Source organism: Euprymna scolopes, chromosome 31, assembly GCF_053919585.1.
Source record: "Euprymna scolopes isolate OS-2025 chromosome 31, ASM5391958v1, whole genome shotgun sequence".
NCBI classification, from domain to species: Eukaryota; Metazoa; Mollusca; class Cephalopoda; order Sepiida; family Sepiolidae; genus Euprymna; species Euprymna scolopes.
In genome coordinates, this window is record NC_136512.1 from 88572984 (window position 1) to 88592014 (window position 19031).

Sequence of the window (19031 nt, forward strand, 5' to 3'; positions counted from 1 at the left end):
AAGCGGATGCAAAATATTCTGTAAAATAAAATATTTTCAAAGTGGCAGGATTTGGTTTAGAGATAAATGCAGAGAAAATATTCCTAAAGAACAAAAAATAGATAATTAATATGAGGAAGAATATAATTCAAAAGCTTTTGAGGGGCCGTGACTGAACAAATATGAACTCTTAACACGCACATATTGTCTGAAAAGCTTAAGCATGAATTATCCCCTGTCCCATTCATCAAGTGAATTTTTTTTTTTTTTTTCGTCGATGGCTTCAGATGGGGGCATTGAGAGTTGATGAGAGAACAAGAAGCTACTGCAGCAGATCCTCTTTGGAGACAACAGGGGGGGGGGGAAGGGGACAAAATAAAAATATCCTCCTAAAACGATTGTCTTGCTAAAAAAAAACAAGCTCACACGTTGTTTTTTATCATTGTTCCATTGAATTTAGTTTGTTGTTGTTGGCTGCTGAGTAGAGAACGACAAAAATCCAACGTAGCCGCCGTTTCTGGTCAGATTTAAGTTCCTGATCACAGGTCTCACTTGACGCTTCCCACAAAATATTTTAACACATGATTTTTGCTGTTCTGAAATGAAACAAAATAATTCACTATTAAAAAGAAAAACTTAGAGAAATCGTTCAAAATTGTAAGACATGATTTTTGCAATGAAATAGAAAAGATTACAGGAAGCTAATGTACATCCTAATTTTCAGCAGAGCGCTACCGGAATCGATGACAAGGCAAATCAGTTCCTTACATTTTAATTTTCTATTGGATACGTTTTTTTATGATGCTTGAAATTTTGTTATTTTGATTTCAATAATTTAATTTGTTATTTTGATTTCAATAATTTTATTTGTTATTTTGATTTCATTAATTTTATTTTTTATTTTGATTTCATTAATTTTATTTTTTATTTTGATTTCATTAATTTTATTTTTTATTTTGATTTCAATAATTCATGTTATTTTCATTTCAATAATTTCATTTGTTATTTTGATTTCAATAATTTCATTTGTTATTTTGATTTCAATAATTTTATTTGTTATTTTGATTTCAATAATTTTATTTGTTATTTTGATTTCAATAATTTTATTTGTTATTTTGATTTCAATAATTTCATTTGTTATTTTGATTTCAATAATTTTATTTATTTTGATTTCAATAATTTCATTTGTTATTTTGATTTCAATAATTTTATTTATTATTTTGATTTCAATAATTTCATTTGTTATTTTGATTTCAATAATTTTATTTGTTATTTTGATTTCAATAATTTTATTTGTTATTTTGATTTCATTAATTTTATTTTTTATTTTGATTTCATTAATTTTATTTTTTATTTTGATTTCAATAATTCATGTTATTTTCATTTCAATAATTTCATTTGTTATTTTGATTTCAATAATTTCATTTGTTATTTTGATTTCAATAATTTTATTTGTTATTTTGATTTCAATAATTTTATTTGTTATTTTGATTTCAATAATTTTATTTGTTATTTTGATTTCAATAATTTCATTTGTTATTTTGATTTCAATAATTTTATTTATTTTGATTTCAATAATTTCATTTGTTATTTTGATTTCAATAATTTTATTTATTATTTTGATTTCAATAATTTCATTTGTTATTTTGATTTCAATAATTTTATTTGTTATTTTGATTTCAATAATTTCATTTGTTATTTTGATTTCAATAATTTTATTTGTTATTTTGATTTCATTAATTTTATTTGTTATTTTGATTTCAATAAATTTATTTGTTATTTTGATTTCAATAATTTTATTTGTTATTTTGATTTCAATAATTTCATTTATTATTTTGATTTCAATAATTTTATTTGTTATTTTGATTTCAATAATTTTATTTGTTATTTTAATTTCAATAATTTTATTTGTTATTTTGATTTCAATAAATTTATTTGTTATTTTGATTTCAATAATTTCATTTGTTATTTTGATTTCAATAATTTCATTTGTTATTTTGATTTCAATAATTTTATTTGTTATTTTAATTTCAATAATTTTATTTGTTATTTTGATTTCAATAATTTAATTTGTTATTTTAGTTTCAATAATTTTATTTATTATTTTGATTTCAATAATTTTATTTGTTATTTTGATTTCAATAATTTTATTTGTTATTTTGATTTCAATAATTTTATTTGTTATTTTGATTTCAATAATTTTATTTGTTATTTTGATTTCAATAATTTCATTTGTTATTTTGATTTCAATAATTTTATTTGTTATTTTGATTTCAATAATTTTATTTTTTATTTTGATTTCAATAATTTTATTTTTTATTTTTATTTCAATAATTTTATTTGTTATTTTGATTTCAATAATTTTATTTGTTATTTTGATTTCAATAATTTCATTTGTTATTTTAGTTTCAATAATTTTATTTATTATTTTGATTTCAATAATTTTATTTGTTATTTTGATTTCAATGATTTTATTTTTTATTTTGATTTCAGTAATTTTATTTGTTATTTTGATTTCAATAATTTCATTTGTTATTTTGATTTCAATAATTTCATTTGTTATTTTGATTTCGATAATTTCTTTTATTTTGATTTCAATAATTTTATTTGTTATTTTGATTTCAATAATTTTATTTGTTATTTTGATTTAAATAATTTTATTTGTTATTTTGATTTCAATAATTTTATTTGTTATTTTGATTTCAATAATTTTATTTGTTATTTTGATTTCAATAATTTTATTTATTATTTTGATTTCAATAATTTTATTTGTTATTTTGATTTCAATAATTTTATTTATTATTTTGATTTCAATAATTTCATTTGTTATTTTGATTTCAATAATTTTATTTGTTATTTTGATTTCAATAATTTTATTTGTTATTTTGATTTCAATAATTTCATTTGTTATTTTGATTTCGATAATTTCTTTTATTTTGATTTCAATAATTTTATTTGTTATTTTGATTTCAATAATTCTATTTGTTATTTTGATTTCAATAATTTTATTTGTTATTTTGATTTCAATAATTTTTGTTATTTTGATTTCAATAATTTTATTTGTTATTTTGATTTCAATAATTTTTGTTATTTTGATTTCAATAATTTTGTTATTTTGATTTCAATAATTTTTGTTATTTTGATTTCAATAATTTAATTTGTTATTTTGATTTCAATAATTCCATTTGTTATTTTGATTTCAATAATTTTATTTGTTATTTTAATTTCAATAATTTCATTTGTTATTTTGATTTCAATAATTTTATTTGTTATTTTAATTTCAATTATTTCATTTGTTATTTTGATTTCAATTATTTAATTTATTTTGATTTCAATAATTTCATTTGTTATTTTGATTTCAATTATTTAATTTATTTTGATTTCAATAATTTCATTTGTTATTTTGATTTCAATAATTTAATTTATTTTGATTTCAATAATTTTATTTGTTATTTTGATTTCAATTATTTAATTTATTTTGATTTCAATAATTTTATTTGTTATTTTGATTTCAATTATTTAATTTATTTTCATTTCAATAATTTCATTTGTTATTTTCATTTCAATAATTTTATTTGTTATTTTAATTTCAATTATTTAATTTATTTTGATTTCTATAATTTTATTTGTTATTTTCATTTCAATAATTTCATTTGTTATTTTGATTTCAATTATTTAATTTATTTTGATTTCAATAATTTCATTTGTTATTTTGATTTCAATTATTTAATTTATTTTGATTTCAATAATTTCATTTGTTATTTTGATTTCAATTATTTAATTTATTTTGATTTCAATAATTTTGTTATTTTGATTTCAATAATTTCATTTGTTATTTTGATTTCAATTATTTAATTTATTTTGATTTCAATAATTTCATTTGTTATTTTCATTTCAATAATTTTATTTATTATTTTGATTTCAATTATTTAATTTATTTTGATTTCTATAATTTTATTTGTTATTTTGATTTCAATAATTTTATTTGTTATTTTGATTTCAATTATTTAATTTATTTTCATTTCAATAATTTTATTTGTTATTTTGATTTCAATAATTTCATTTGTTATTTTGATTTCAATTATTTAATTTATTTTGATTTCAATAATTTCATTTGTTATTTTGATTTCAATAATTTAATTTATTTTGATTTCAATAATTTTATTTGTTATTTTGATTTCAATTATTTAATTTATTTTGATTTCAATAATTTTATTTGTTATTTTGATTTCGATTATTTAATTTATTTTGATTTCAATAATTTCATTTGTTATTTTCATTTCAATAATTTTATTTGTTATTTTGATTTCAATTATTTAATTTATTTTGATTTCTATAATTTTATTTGTTATTTTCATTTCAATAATTTCATTTGTTATTTTGATTTCAATTATTTAATTTATTTTCATTTCAATAATTTTATTTGTTATTTTGATTTCAATAATTTCATTTGTTATTTTGATTTCAATTATTTAATTTATTTTGATTTCAATTATTTAATTTATTTTGATTTCAATAATTTCATTTGTTATTTTGATTTCAATTATTTAATTTATTTAGATTTCTATAATTTCATTTGTTATTTTGATTTTAATTATTTAATTTATTTTGATTTCTATAATTTCATTTGTTATTTTGATTTCAATTATTTAATTTATTTTGATTTCAATAATTTTATTTGTTATTTTGATTTCAATAATTTTATTTGTTATTTTGATTTCAATAATTTTATTTGTTATTTTGATTTCAATTATTTAATTTATTTTGATTTCAATAATTTCATTTGTTATTTTGATTTCAATTATTTAATTTATTTTGATTTCAATTATTTAATTTATTTTGATTTCAATTATTTAATTTATTTTGATTTCAATTATTTAATTTATTTTGATTTCAATTATTTAATTTATTTTGATTTCAATTATTTAATTTATTTTGATTTCTATAATTTCATTTGTTATTTTGATTTCAATAATTTAATTTATTTTGATTTCAATTATTTAATTTATTTTGATTTCAATTATTTAATTTATTTTGATTTCTATAATTTCATTTGTTATTTTGATTTCAATAATTTTATTTGTTATTTTGATTTCAATAATTTTATTTGTTATTTTGATTTCAATAATTTCATTTGTTATTTTGATTTCAATAATTTCATTTGTTATTTTGATTTCAATAATTTCATTTGTTATTTTGATTTCAATAATTTTATTTGTTATTTTGATTTCAATTATTTAATTTATTTTGATTTCAATTATTTAATTTATTTTGATTTCTATAATTTCATTTGTTATTTTGATTTCAATTATTTAATTTATTTTGATTTCAATTATTTAACTTATTTTGATTTCAATTATTTAATTTATTTTGATTTCGATTATTTAATTTATTTTGATTTCAATTATTTAATTTATTTTGATTTCTATAATTTCATTTGTTATTTTGATTTCAATTATTTAATTTATTTTGATTTCAATTATTTAATTTATTTTGATTTCAATTATTTAATTTATTTTGATTTCTATAATTTCATTTGTTATTTTGATTTCAATAATTTTATTTGTTATTTTGATTTCAATTATTTAATTTATTTTGATTTCAATTATTTTATTTATTTTGATTTCAATTATTTAATTTATTTTCATTTCAATTATTTAATTTATTTTGATTTCAATTATTTAATTTATTTTGATTTCAATAATTTCATTTGTTATTTTGATTTCAATTATTTAATTTATTTTGATTTCAATTATTTAATTTATTTTGATTTCTATAATTTCATTTGTTATTTTGATTTCAATAATTTTATTTGTTATTTTGATTTCAATTATTTAATTTATTTTCATTTCAATTATTTAATTTATTTTGATTTCAATAATTTCATTTGTTATTTTGATTTCAATTATTTAATTTATTTTGATTTCAATTATTTAATTTATTTTGATTTCAATAATTTTATTTGTTATTTTGATTTCAATAATTTTATTTGTTATTTTGATTTCAATTATTTAATTTATTTTGATTTCAATAATTTCATTTGTTATTTTCATTTCAATAATTTTATTTGTTATTTTGATTTCAATTATTTAATTTATTTTCATTTCAATAATTTTATTTGTTATTTTGATTTCAATTATTTAATTTATTTTGATTTCTATAATTTTATTTGTTATTTTCATTTCAATAATTTCATTTGTTATTTTGATTTCAATTATTTTATTTGTTATTTTGATTTCAATTATTTAATTTATTTTGATTTCAATTATTTCATTTGTTATTTTGATTTCAATTATTTAATTTATTTTGATTTCAATAATTTCATTTGTTATTTTGATTTCAATTATTTAATTTATTTTGATTTCAATAATTTCATTTGTTATTTTGATTTCAATTATTTAATTTATTTTGATTTCAATAATTTCATTTGTTATTTTGATTTCAATAATTTAATTTATTTTGATTTCAATAATTTTATTTGTTATTTTGATTTCAATTATTTAATTTATTTTGATTTCAATAATTTTATTTGTTATTTTGATTTCAATTATTTAATTTATTTTGTTTTCAATAATTTCATTTGTTATTTTCATTTCAATAATTTTATTTGTTATTTTGATTTCAATTATTTAATTTATTTTGATTTCTATAATTTTATTTGTTATTTTCATTTCAATAATTTCATTTGTTATTTTGATTTCAATTATTTAATTTATTTTCATTTCAATAATTTTATTTGTTATTTTGATTTCAATAATTTTATTTGTTATTTTGATTTCAATTATTTAATTTATTTTGATTTCAATAATTTAATTTATTTTGATTTCAATAATTTTATTTGTTATTTTGATTTCAATTATTTAATTTATTTTCATTTCAATAATTTTATTTGTTATTTTGATTTCAATTATTTAATTTATTTTGATTTCAATAATTTCATTTGTTATTTTGATTTCAATTATTTAATTTATTTTGATTTCTATAATTTCATTTGTTATTTTGATTTCAATAATTTCATTTGTTATTTTGATTACAATTATTTAATTTATTTTGATTTCAATAATTTTATTTGTTATTTTGATTTCAATAATTTTATTTGTTATTTTGATTTCAATTATTTAATTTATTTTGATTTCAATAATTTCATTTGTTATTTTCATTTCAATAATTTTATTTGTTATTTTGATTTCAATTATTTAATTTATTTTCATTTCAATAATTTTATTTGTTATTTTGATTTCAATTATTTAATTTATTTTGATTTCTATAATTTTATTTGTTATTTTCATTTCAATAATTTCATTTGTTATTTTGATTTCAATTATTTAATTTATTTTGATTTCTATAATTTTATTTGTTATTTTGATTTCAATTATTTAATTTATTTTGATTTCAATAATTTCATTTGTTATTTTGATTTCAATTATTTAATTTATTTTGATTTCAATAATTTTATTTGTTATTTTCATTTCAATAATTTCATTTGTTATTTTGATTTCAATTATTTAATTTATTTTGATTTCAATAATTTTATTTGTTATTTTGATTTCAATTATTTAATTTATTTTGATTTCAATAATTTCATTTGTTATTTTGATTTCAATTATTTAATTTATTTTGATTTCAATAATTTTATTTGTTATTTTGATTTCAATAATTTTATTTGTTATTTTGATTTCAATTATTTAATTTATTTTGATTTCAATAATTTTATTTGTTATTTTGATTTCAATAATTTCATTTGTTATTTTGATTTCAATAATTTTATTTGTTATTTTGATTTCAATTATTTAATTTATTTTGATTTCTATAATTTTATTTGTTATTTTGATTTCAATTATTTAATTTATTTTGATTTCTATAATTTTATTTGTTATTTTGAATTCAATAATTTTATTTGTTATTTTGATTTCAATTATTTAATTTATTTTGATTTAAATAATTTTATTTGTTATTTTGATTTCAATTATTTTATTTATTTTGATTTCAATAATTTTATTTGTTATTTTGATTTCAATTATTTAATTTATTTTGATTTCAATAATTTCATTTGTTATTTTGATTTCAATTATTTAATTTATTTTGATTTCAATTATTTAATTTATTTTGATTTCAATTATTTAATTTATTTTGATTTCAATAATTTTATTTGTTATTTTGATTTCAATTATTTAATTTATTTTGATTTCTATAATTTTATTTGTTATTTTGATTTCAATTATTTAATTTATTTTGATTTCAATAATTTCATTTGTTATTTTGATTTCAATTATTTAATTTATTTTAATTTCAATAATTTCATTTGTTATTTTGATTTCAATAATTTCATTTGTTATTTTGATTTCAATTATTTAATTTATTTTGATTTCAATAATTTCATTTGTTATTTTGATTTCAATTATTTTATTTGTTATTTTGATTTCAATTATTTAATTTATTTTGATTTCAATAATTTTATTTGTTATTTTGATTTCAATAATTTCATTTGTTATTTTGATTTCAATTATTTAATTTATTTTGATTTCAATAATTTTATTTGTTATTTTGATTTCAATTATTTAATTTATTTTGATTTCAATAATTTTATTTGTTATTTTGATTTCAATTATTTAATTTATTTTGATTTCAATAATTTTATTTGTTATTTTGATTTCAATTATTTAATTTATTTTGATTTCAATAATTTTATTTGTTATTTTGATTTCAATTATTTAATTTATTTTGATTTCAATAATTTCATTTGTTATTTTGATTTCAATTATTTAATTTATTTTGATTTCAATAATTTTATTTGTTATTTTGATTTCAATTATTTAATTTATTTTGATTTCAATAATTTCATTTGTTATTTTGATTTCAATTATTTCATTTGTTATTTTGATTTCAATTATTTAATTTATTTTGATTTCAATAATTTTATTTGTTATTTTGATTTCAATAATTTTATTTGTTATTTTGATTTCAATAATTTTATTTGTTATTTTGATTTCAATTATTTAATTTATTTTGATTTCAATAATTTCATTTGTTATTTTGATTTCAATTATTTAATTTATTTTGATTTCAATAATTTCATTTGTTATTTTCATTTCAATAATTTTATTTGTTATTTTGATTTCAATAATTTCATTTGTTATTTTGATTTCAATAATTTCATTTATTTTGATTTCAATTATTTAATTTATTTTGATTTCTATAATTTTATTTGTTATTTTGATTTAAATAATTTCATTTGTTATTTTGATTTCAATAATTTAATTTATTTTGATTTCAATAATTTCATTTGTTATTTTGATTTCAATAATTTCATTTGTTATTTTGATTTCAATTATTTAATTTATTTTGATTTCAATAATTTCATTTGTTATTTTGATTTCAATAATTTTATTTATTATTTTGATTTCAATTATTTAATTTATTTTGATTTCAATAATTTTATTTGTTATTTTGATTTAAATAATTTCATTTGTTATTTTGATTTCAATAATTTAATTTATTTTGATTTCAATAATTTCATTTGTTATTTTGATTTCAATAATTTCATTTGTTATTTTGATTTCAATTATTTAATTTATTTTCATTTCAATAATTTTATTTGTTATTTTCATTTCAATAATTTCATTTGTTATTTTGATTTCAATAATTTTATTTGTTATTTTGATTTCAATTATTTAATTTATTTTGATTTCAATTATTTCATTTGTTATTTTGATTTCAATTATTTAATTTATTTTGATTTCAATAATTTTATTTGTTATTTTGATTTCAATTATTTAATTTATTTTGATTTCAATAATTTCATTTGTTATTTTGATTTCAATTATTTAATTTATTTTGATTTCTATAATTTTATTTGTTATTTTGATTTCAATAATTTCATTTGTTATTTTGATTTCAATAATTTTATTTGTTATTTTGATTTCAATAATTTAATTTATTTTGATTTCAATAATTTTATTTGTTATTTTGATTTCAATAATTTTATTTGTTATTTTGATTTCAATTATTTAATTTATTTTGATTTCTATAATTTTATTTGTTATTTTGATTTCAATAATTTTATTTGTTATTTTGATTTCTATAATTTTATTTGTTATTTTCATTTCAATAATTTCATTTGTTATTTTGATTTCAATTATTTAATTTATTTTCATTTCAATAATTTCATTTGTTATTTTGATTTCAATTATTTAATTTGTTATTTTGATTTCAATTATTTAATTTATTTTGATTTCAATAATTTCATTTGTTATTTTGATTTAAATAATTTCATTTGTTATTTTGATTTCAATAATTTTATTTATTATTTTGATTTCAATTATTTAATTTATTTTGATTTCAATAATTTTATTTGTTATTTTCATTTCAATAATTTCATTTGTTATTTTGATTTCAATAATTTCATTTGTTATTTTGATTTCAATTATTTAATTTATTTTGATTTCAATAATTTTATTTGTTATTTTCATTTCAATAATTTCATTTGTTATTTTGATTTCAATTATTTAATTTATTTTGATTTCTATAATTTTATTTGTTATTTTCATTTCAATAATTTTATTTGTTATTTTGATTTCAATTATTTAATTTATTTTGATTTCAATAATTTTATTTGTTATTTTCATTTCAATAATTTTATTTATTATTTTGATTTCAATTATTTAATTTATTTTGATTTCTATAATTTTATTTGTTATTTTCATTTCAATAATTTTATTTATTATTTTGATTTCAATTATTTAATTTATTTTGATTTCAATAATTTCATTTGTTATTTTGATTTCAATAATTTTATTTATTATTTTGATTTCAATTATTTAATTTATTTTGATTTCAATAATTTTATTTGTTATTTTGATTTCAATAATTTCATTTGTTATTTTGATTTCAATAATTTCATTTGTCTTTTTTCATTTCAATTATTTAATTTATTTTCATTTCAATAATTTTATTTGTTATTTTGATTTCAATTATTTAATTTATTTTGATTTCTATAATTTTATTTGTTATTTTCATTTCAATAATTTCATTTGTTATTTTGATTTCAATTATTTAATTTATTTTGATTTCAATAATTTTATTTGTTATTTTCATTTCAATAATTTCATTTGTTATTTTCATTTCAATTATTTAATTTATTTTGATTTCAATAATTTTATTTGTTATTTTCATTTCAATAATTTTATTTGTTATTTTGATTTCAATTATTTAATTTATTTTGATTTCAATAATTTTATTTGTTATTTTCATTTCAATAATTTTATTTGTTATTTTCATTTCAATTATTTAATTTATTTTGATTTCAATAATTTCATTTGTTATTTTGATTTCAATAATTTTATTTATTATTTTGATTTCAATTATTTAATTTATTTTGATTTCAATAATTTCATTTGTTATTTTGATTTCAATAATTTTATTTATTATTTTGATTTCAATTATTTAATTTATTTTGATTTCAATAATTTTATTTGTTATTTTCATTTCAATAATTTCATTTGTTATTTTGATTTCAATTATTTAATTTATTTTGATTTCAATAATTTCATTTGTTATTTTGATTTCAATTATTTAATTTATTTTGATTTCAATAATTTCATTTGTTATTTTCATTTCAATAATTTTATTTGTTATTTTGATTTCAATAATTTCATTTGTTATTTTGATTTCAATAATTTCATTTATTTTGATTTCAATTATTTAATTTATTTTGATTTCTATAATTTTATTTGTTATTTTGATTTAAATAATTTCATTTGTTATTTTGATTTCAATAATTTAATTTATTTTGATTTCAATAATTTCATTTGTTATTTTGATTTCAATAATTTCATTTGTTATTTTGATTTCAATTATTTAATTTATTTTGATTTCAATAATTTCATTTGTTATTTTGATTTCAATAATTTTATTTATTATTTTGATTTCAATTATTTAATTTATTTTGATTTCAATAATTTTATTTGTTATTTTCATTTCAATAATTTTATTTATTATTTTGATTTCAATTATTTAATTTATTTTGATTTCTATAATTTTATTTGTTATTTTCATTTCAATAATTTTATTTATTATTTTGATTTCAATTATTTAATTTATTTTGATTTCAATAATTTCATTTGTTATTTTGATTTCAATAATTTTATTTATTATTTTGATTTCAATTATTTAATTTATTTTGATTTCAATAATTTTATTTGTTATTTTGATTTCAATAATTTCATTTGTTATTTTGATTTCAATAATTTCATTTGTCTTTTTTCATTTCAATTATTTAATTTATTTTCATTTCAATAATTTCATTTGTTATTTTGATTTCAATTATTTAATTTATTTTGATTTCAATAATTTTATTTGTTATTTTCATTTCAATAATTTCATTTGTTATTTTCATTTCAATTATTTAATTTATTTTGATTTCAATAATTTTATTTGTTATTTTCATTTCAATAATTTTATTTGTTATTTTGATTTCAATTATTTAATTTATTTTGATTTCAATAATTTTATTTGTTATTTTCATTTCAATAATTTTATTTGTTATTTTGATTTCAATTATTTAATTTATTTTGATTTCAATAATTTCATTTGTTATTTTGATTTCAATAATTTTATTTATTATTTTGATTTCAATTATTTAATTTATTTTGATTTCAATAATTTCATTTGTTATTTTGATTTCAATAATTTTATTTATTATTTTGATTTCAATTATTTAATTTATTTTGATTTCAATAATTTTATTTGTTATTTTCATTTCAATAATTTCATTTGTTATTTTGATTTCAATTATTTAATTTATTTTGATTTCAATAATTTCATTTGTTATTTTGATTTCAATTATTTAATTTATTTTGATTTCAATAATTTCATTTGTTATTTTCATTTCAATAATTTTATTTGTTATTTTGATTTCAATAATTTCATTTGTTATTTTGATTTCAATAATTTCATTTATTTTGATTTCAATTATTTAATTTATTTTGATTTCTATAATTTTATTTGTTATTTTGATTTAAATAATTTCATTTGTTATTTTGATTTCAATAATTTAATTTATTTTGATTTCAATAATTTCATTTGTTATTTTGATTTCAATAATTTCATTTGTTATTTTGATTTCAATTATTTAATTTATTTTGATTTCAATTATTTCATTTGTTATTTTGATTTCAATTATTTAATTTATTTTGATTTCAATAATTTTATTTGTTATTTTGATTTCAATTATTTAATTTATTTTGATTTCAATAATTTCATTTGTTATTTTGATTTCAATTATTTAATTTATTTTGATTTCTATAATTTTATTTGTTATTTTGATTTCAATAATTTCATTTGTTATTTTGATTTCAATTATTTAATTTATTTTGATTTCAATAATTTTATTTGTTATTTTGATTTCAATTATTTAATTTATTTTGATTTCTATAATTTTATTTGTTATTTTGATTGTAATAATTTCATTTGTTATTTTGATTTCAATAATTTTATTTGTTATTTTGATTTCAATAATTTAATTTATTTTGATTTCAATAATTTTATTTGTTATTTTGATTTCAATAATTTTATTTGTTATTTTGATTTCAATTATTTAATTTATTTTGATTTCAATAATTTCATTTGTTATTTTGATTTCAATAATTTTATTTGTTATTTTGATTTCAATAATTTTATTTGTTATTTTGATTTCAATAATTTAATTTATTTTGATTTCTATAATTTTATTTGTTATTTTGATTTCAATAATTTTATTTGTTATTTTGATTTCAATTATTTAATTTATTTTGATTTCAATAATTTCATTTGTTATTTTGATTTCAATTATTTAATTTATTTTCATTTCAATAATTTCATTTGTTATTTTGATTTCAATTATTTAATTTGTTATTTTGATTTCAATTATTTAATTTATTTTGATTTCAATAATTTCATTTGTTATTTTGATTTAAATAATTTCATTTGTTATTTTGATTTCAATAATTTTATTTATTATTTTGATTTCAATTATTTAATTTATTTTGATTTCAATAATTTTATTTGTTATTTTCATTTCAATAATTTCATTTGTTATTTTGATTTCAATAATTTCATTTGTTATTTTGATTTCAATTATTTAATTTATTTTGATTTCAATAATTTTATTTGTTATTTTCATTTCAATAATTTCATTTGTTATTTTGATTTCAATTATTTAATTTATTTTGATTTCTATAATTTTATTTGTTATTTTCATTTCAATAATTTTATTTGTTATTTTGATTTCAATTATTTAATTTATTTTGATTTCAATAATTTTATTTGTTATTTTCATTTCAATAATTTTATTTATTATTTTGATTTCAATTATTTAATTTATTTTGATTTCTATAATTTTATTTGTTATTTTCATTTCAATAATTTTATTTATTATTTTGATTTCAATTATTTAATTTATTTTGATTTCAATAATTTCATTTGTTATTTTGATTTCAATAATTTTATTTATTATTTTGATTTCAATTATTTAATTTATTTTGATTTCAATAATTTTATTTGTTATTTTGATTTCAATAATTTCATTTGTTATTTTGATTTCAATAATTTCATTTGTCTTTTTTCATTTCAATTATTTAATTTATTTTCATTTCAATAATTTTATTTGTTATTTTGATTTCAATTATTTAATTTATTTTGATTTCTATAATTTTATTTGTTATTTTCATTTCAATAATTTCATTTGTTATTTTGATTTCAATTATTTAATTTATTTTGATTTCAATAATTTTATTTGTTATTTTCATTTCAATAATTTCATTTGTTATTTTCATTTCAATTATTTAATTTATTTTGATTTCAATAATTTTATTTGTTATTTTGATTTCAATAATTTTATTTGTTATTTTGATTTCAATTATTTAATTTATTTTGATTTCAATTATTTTATTTGTTATTTTCATTTCAATAATTTTATTTGTTATTTTGATTTCAATTATTTAATTTATTTTGATTTCAATAATTTCATTTGTTATTTTGATTTCAATAATTTTATTTATTATTTTGATTTCAATTATTTAATTTATTTTGATTTCAATAATTTCATTTGTTATTTTGATTTCAATAATTTTATTTATTATTTTGATTTCAATTATTTAATTTATTTTGATTTCAATAATTTTATTTGTTATTTTCATTTCAATAATTTCATTTGTTATTTTGATTTCAATTATTTAATTTATTTTGATTTCAATAATTTTATTTGTTATTTTCATTTCAATAATTTTATTTGTTATTTTGATTTCAATTATTTAATTTATTTTGATTTCAATAATTTTATTTGTTATTTTGATTTCAATAATTTTATTTGTTATTTTGATTTCAATTATTTAATTTATTTTGATTTCAATAATTTTATTTGTTATTTTCATTTCAATAATTTTATTTGTTATTTTGATTTCAATTATTTAATTTATTTTGATTTCAATAATTTCATTTGTTATTTTCATTTCAATAATTTTATTTATTATTTTGATTTCAATTATTTAATTTATTTTGATTTCTATAATTTTATTTATTATTTTGATTTCAATAATTTTATTTATTATTTTGATTTCAATAATTTTATTTGTTATTTTGATTTCAATAATTTTATTTATTATTTTGATTTCAATAGTTTTTGTTTTTATACTTTCATTAGCATATATATATATATATATATATATATATATATATATATATATATATATATATATATATATATATATCTCAAATAAAGAACTTTTATTTTCAAAATTAAAAAAACAAACTTTTATTTTCATAATTTAATAAACTTATATTACTTATAAAATTTCGAATAAAATAAAAACTATTTATTTTTTTTTATTAAAGGTGAAAATAAAGGCCAAATAAAGACTTATTTGTATATTTTTGTTAATTTTTATTGTATATTTTTCGATAATGTCCTTTTCTAATATTTTATTTCAATAAATTGTTTCACAATAGAAATACTGAAGAACAACAAAAGTGAAGGAAATGATTTGTCTTGTCACTCCCGGTAGCGTTCTGCAGAAAATTAGGAAATATGTTAGCTGATTACAAAAAAAATATTGACAAGAAAAACAATGAGAAATTGTTAAAATTTTTGAGACATGATTTTTGCTGTTCTGGAAAAAAAAAAATATATATATATATATTAAAAAAAAAATCACTAATTAATCGGTGCATCAAAGAAAACAATTTATATCACATTTAAAAATTATTCAAAATATTTTTAATCAAAACCTGTCGTCCAAATGACAGAGAAAAACATGGACCTTCTTGTGGAAAAGAACTGTCATAGCAATGATAGTTTTCTTCAACAAAGGCCACTCATAACAAAAAAGGATGTTTTGTGTGATTCAACTTTTTTAGGGGTCCTCCACTACGGGTCCGACAAGCAGGTATACCAGTTACGCTAAATGGATACCAGCTAACTTGGGCAGTTAAAATTGATAGTCATGGTATCCTTACCCACAGCTGAATTTTCTCTTCATGGGTATATGACCCAGATGGTCTTGATCAGGTAAAAAGGTAAAACGATGGTACAAATAATTCAACTTTTTTTAGTAGACCATTTTCCAGTCTCAACTGTCAACCAGTCTTACTAGGATTGGAATGAGTACATTTCAAGATGAGCACATTTCAAAATGAGTACATTTCAAAATGAGTATATTTCAGAATGAGTACATTTCAAAATGAGTATATTTCAAGATGAGTACATTTAAAAATGAGTATATTTCAGAATGAGAACATTTCCAGATGAGTACATTTCAAGATGAGAACATTTCAAGATGAGTACATTTCAAGATGAGTACATTTCAAGATGAGTACATTTCAAGATGAGTACATTTCAAAATGAGCACATTTCAAGATGAGTACATTTCAAGATGAGTACATTTCAAAATGAGTACATTTCAAAATGAGTATATTTCAGAATGAGTACATTTCAAAATGAGTACATTTCAGAATGAGTACATTTCAAAATGAGTACATTTCAAGATGAGTACATTTCGAAATGAGTACATTTCAAAATGAGTATATTTCAGAATGAGTACATTTCAAAATGAGTATATTTCAGAATGAGTACATTTCAAGATGAGCACATTTCAAGATGAGTACATTTCAAAATGAGTACATTTCAAAATGAGTACATTTCAAAATGAGTACATTTCAAGCCAGTTAACAATGTCCAATTGGAGAATACGTCTGTAATTCCAGCTCCAATAACATAGCTCATAAACTAAACTCATGTTTGTGGCTGTGCAAGTGGAGCATTTTTGGGGGGCTGAGAACAAAAATCACAGATTGAGGCTTAATGGTAGCATTTGATTGAGATCTCTTCCCGGGTCTATCACCTTTTTCCTTCTTCTTGCTGCTTTTCTGCTCAACCTTCTAATATTCTGATTCCTTGTTTCAGGTTTGCCTACACACATGTGAGTTCGATAACTTCTCCTCCAAGAATGCTCTTAACCGAGTTCTTGGAACTGATTGACGTTCATTAATTGTTGGTAGTTGTGGGTAATGCTAAGTTGAGGTTCCAATGTTATAACTCATGTTAATAGTATGTGCATAAATTCTTTTTTTAATGCATATTAGAAGACATGCATGTGCATATTATTAGACAAAATAGATGAATATTTGAGGAGAACCTCTTCTTATATATAAAAGCCACTTTGTCAGTGTGCGTGAGAGTTTGTTGCCGATGGACTCTGAAACGTGAGAGTTTGTTGCCGATGGACTCTGAAACGTGAGAGTTTGTTGCCGATGGACTCTGAAACGACGGGACTGATTTTTAAAAAAATTTCACACAAATGTACTTTATGTATCTGGCAGGGTTCTTAGATAGGTTTTCTATCAGAACGCCTCCAATAACTATTGAAAATTGATAATCGAAAAAATCCAATTAGAAAAGAAAAATAACATCCTTATACAGCCTAACATCACAAATGCATTCGAGAAGTTTTGTCACCGCACAAGCAGAAGGACCCAGTGCATAAAATCAACAGTAGGTTCTTTAATATGACAGGGGTGCGTTCAAAACGAATGTTTCTGTTTAGAGCACAACTGAACTATGATACTTGACTTTTGCATTTTAAATTTTAATTCAAGCCATTAGATAAAAATTAATTTTATAAAATCAACTGTAAGTTCTCTACAGTGCAATGTAGACTACAATGTATTGTGAACTGTCACTGCAGGTGGGTACCCGATTAGAGCAGACAATCAGTTGATTTCTTTGAAAAATCGTTGATTTCACCAATTTTGATGACAATAAAAACATTGGAAGTGTGGAACATTTGCTGATCTTCATTCAACCCTGGGCAATGTCGGGTCTCCCTGCTGGTACCTTATAAAAGTAGAAAATTATCTATACCACCATACAAATAATTAAAAACAACAGAAATTACATATTTTTAAATAATTAAATAAGCTGAGATAGAAAATACATAAGAATCATAGTAATTAAATGAGACTGACAGAAAAATATTTTTTATAGTAAATCGTCTTGATGGGGTTGTCTCCCTTTGACTAGAAAAATGTAAGACAATTATCGTTTCTTCAGCGAAAATGGAAATATTAAATTTCAAGTAAAACCAAATCGAAATATTAAATTTCAAGTAAAACCATACGGTGGCCTAGGATACGTTTTTTTTTTTTTTTTTTCAGGTTACGATGTGGAATATTATGTTTTTTCGGCCCCTGATTACAGTTTTTGTTACTTACGGTGTTATTTATAATATTTTATTATATACTGTACTGTATTTTGTTACGAATTTTTAATGCCGTATCACGGGGTACTACTTTACCTACTTAACTGTCCTGTCACAGTAATAAACATATCCAAAAATTATGAAAAACAATAAAATAGAAAATGAATTATTAATGAAAATAATTTTCGAAGACAAATCGTGAAAAATTGAGTTTAAAAAAAAAAAGAAAAGATCAAATTACAGTATATTCAACACTCACCTTTAAAATGACGACTTTTGTAGGTTTATGGGTTTGCTGAAAACGAATATCATATTTAAAACTGT

General features: G+C 15.4%; 1 protein-coding gene across 8 annotated transcripts in view; it reads right to left on the minus strand.

Annotated features, from left to right (window-relative positions):
• Positions 1-235: 235 nt before the first annotated feature.
• LOC145255848 (uncharacterized) overlaps positions 236-19031 on the minus strand; it is a 542783-nt gene continuing 523987 nt past the window's right edge. For 4 of the 8 annotated variants that reach the window (XM_080114598.1, XM_080114594.1, XM_080114599.1 and 1 more), the window contains one exon: positions 236-570. The gene's annotated coding sequence lies outside the window, so the exon portion shown is untranslated. Of the gene's footprint in view, positions 576-19031 lie in introns of all 8 variants that reach the window. The other 4 variants (XM_080114596.1, XM_080114592.1, XM_080114597.1 and 1 more) reach the window with 1 other exon arrangement.